The 3,003-nt window shown below is 39.6% G+C and overlaps 1 pseudogene across 1 annotated transcript; it reads left to right on the top strand.

Moving 5' to 3' along the window:
- Positions 1-846: 846 nt before the first annotated feature.
- On the top strand, positions 847-2,717 carry LOC149575390 (AAA-ATPase At5g57480 pseudogene; annotated as a pseudogene). The gene has a single exon (XR_016360164.1). The product of XR_016360164.1 is annotated as an AAA-ATPase At5g57480 pseudogene (transcript).
- The last annotated feature ends 286 nt before the right edge of the window (positions 2,718-3,003 follow it).

Genomic DNA, 3,003 nt, shown 5'->3' on the forward strand with positions numbered 1-3,003 from the left:
AATAAAAGTATTTCACATTACACGTTACAATCCATCAGAAAAAGTCATGTCATAGAAAATATACTACATGAAACATATATATATATATATATATATATATATATATATATATATATATATATATATATATATATATATATATATATATGGGATGCATTTTATTTAATCGTGGGTAGTCATCATTGCCAATAACAACTTTTAAGTTATGATTTTTTGTACAATGTTGTCAAAATAATAGACTTAAATCAAAATTTAGATATTAAATTAAAAAATTGATATTAGAATTGTTGAAATGCACTCAACTAATAAATCTTTTATCTTTTTGTCAAAGGAGTCCAAAACAACTAAAATGAAAGGGAGACTAATACTTGTGAAGTTGATGTAGCATCGCATAATTCATTAAGTTTAGATCTAAGGAATACATTTTATTCAATTGTGGTTTTGTGGTTACTTGTCATTAACAATAACAAGTCATCATTCTTAAGGCAAATATTTTTGGTGTCAAGGCGAGATGGATATAGATGTCAATTTGCTAACAACTTATGCACTTTGATGCTGAGCTGCGTAGTTAGACAACCAACTCAGCATATATATGACTTTAGATTACTAAGAAGAGACTACAACAAAGTTGGTGCAGCTGGAAGTAGTTGTTCTCGTGAAGGTGGACAGCCTTTGAGGCCAATGTTGTTTTTAAGTTTGTTTACTTAGAATGTATTTGTGTAAGATCATTTGTTTTTGAACTAATTGCTTTGTATTTTAGTGATTATTTTTTTCCAATTAAAAAATAATAATAATAAGTTATAAATATTGATATAATATTACACCATGTCGTAGACAACTCATAAATCTTTACCCCTATATAATGATATACAATTTATTTTCCTCCATACCATGGAATTGTGAAAAAGCATCTGGAGAAAAAGCAAAGTTCAGAATTCCTCTTTTTACTCCAACCACATTGAGCCCCTCCTCGCTGCCTTCCTCTTCACGCCATTGCTGCCTGGTGTATGTAGTAGTTCAGAGATGGAATCTGACAGAACCGTGCTGTGGTTGATGGGTTTGCTCTCTCTCCAAACAAACACAATACCCACTTATCTCCACAAGCTGTACAAGCTCTGGAAAGCCTACAGAGACAATTCAGGCGCCTTCTCCCACATAGAGATCCCCGAATACGAAGAACCCTCCATGGCAACCAACGAGATTTACCGTTCCGTGCGAACGCATCTGAGCAGCCTCGAAGCGACTGCAAATGCGCCGACCGTCTCCATTACTCGACCCACTCGAAGCTCCAAACTGGGTTTCACTCTGCCCGCTCAGTACACCGTGGAAGACAACTTCAGGGGAGCTCATATTTGGTGGTCGCAAGAAATCAAGGTCGACGAGAAACAGGGCGGATCGACGGAGAGAAAATACGTGCTGAAAATCTCCAACAAAGACAAGGCCAGAGTTTTATCCGCCTACCTCGACCACATTTCGGATTTCGCCTACAATCTGCAGAGGCTCAGTCAGGAGAGGAAGCTTTTCAGCAACGATGGTCGAGAGGGCCGAGCGAGGTGGAGCTCGGTGGCGTTCAAGCATCCGTCCACGTTCGAATCCCTGGCCCTCGATCCTGCCCTGAAGAACGGGGTGAAGAACGATCTCGACTGTTTTAAGCAAAACAGGGAGTTTTACCGAAGAACAGGACGGGCTTGGAAAAGGGGGTATCTTCTCTACGGGCCTCCTGGTACGGGAAAATCTAGCCTCATTGCCGCCATTGCAAACTACATGAACTATGATGTTTATGATCTTGAGCTCACCAAGGTTTTTGACAATTCGGGCCTCCGTGAGCTTTTGCTTGCGACTTCCAGCAAATCTGTGATTGTCATTGAGGACATCGACTGCGCTGCCAATTTGTCGACCAAGGCAATGTGTCGAAAGCCCGGTAAAGATGGGTCGAAAGTGTCTCGACGGGGTTTTTGGACCATTACTCTGTCCGGCTTGCTGAATTTTGCAGATGGGCTCTGGTCGAGCTGTGGGGAAGAGAGGATCATGATCTTTACGACTAATCACAAGGAGAGACTCGATCCTGCGTTGTTGAGAAGTGGGAGAATGGATATGCACATTCTTCTGTCTTTCTGTGGGTTTGAGGCTTTCAAGCAGCTGGTTTTTAATTACTTGGATGTGGAGGATCATAAGCTTTTTGGGGCCGTGGAAGAGAAGATGAAATCTGGTGGGTGTTTGACGCCGGCTGATATTTGTGAGATTCTGATTCAGAATAAATCTGATCATGATTCTGCAATTAGGGCGGTTGTTGATGCTCTTGAAGGAAGTAAGCGTTTGGGCGAAGAAGCGATTTCCAGTGGAAATGAGAGTTCTGAGGATGAGGAGGAAGAATCGCCGTCTTCGTCTTCATCATTGTCGGATGATGAGTAGCAGAAATTCTCTCCAAAATGTCTTTTTGGGAAGAATTTCAAGTAGGAGGAGTTCAGATCATCTGGATTTTGCTTAGTATATAGTACCAGAGGAATGTTAATGGCGGGGAGTTGTCTGCCTTAACAAAAGTCTTTCATGTTAATGTTACATTTAGAATCGATCATGAATGATCTGTCACTGAAAAAAGTAGAATATCTGCGCATCCTCAGAATTCACAGTAAGCCTGTCATGTCATTGTTCACGAGATGAAGATGTATCTGTCTGGAGTATTAAAAATGTAAAAGGAAAAGTATTTTGAACGAGTCGATTTGCTTTTCCTTTAAGTTACCTTTTTATTTGTTGATTGAAGTGTGCGGGTAATATTTCATTTTCTGTGTGTTTTGTTTGCTAGCACTTCGATATTATATGTGAAAAGAAATATGAGATTCTCTTGGATTTATCGAACAACTTAAGGGCTCGTTTGGTTGAAGCATAGGAATAAAGAATTAGAATGGAAATTTGGAATAGGAATAGAAATGGAGAATGAGAATGGAAAAGACCAATCCCATTCTTGTTTGGTTCACATGGTATTTGATTTCAAACCCTTGCTGT

Source organism: Cupressus sempervirens, chromosome 2 (assembly GCF_028749045.1).
Source record: "Cupressus sempervirens isolate cs-2001-9-10 chromosome 2, ASM2874904v1, whole genome shotgun sequence".
NCBI lineage: Eukaryota > Viridiplantae > Streptophyta > Pinopsida > Cupressales > Cupressaceae > Cupressus > Cupressus sempervirens.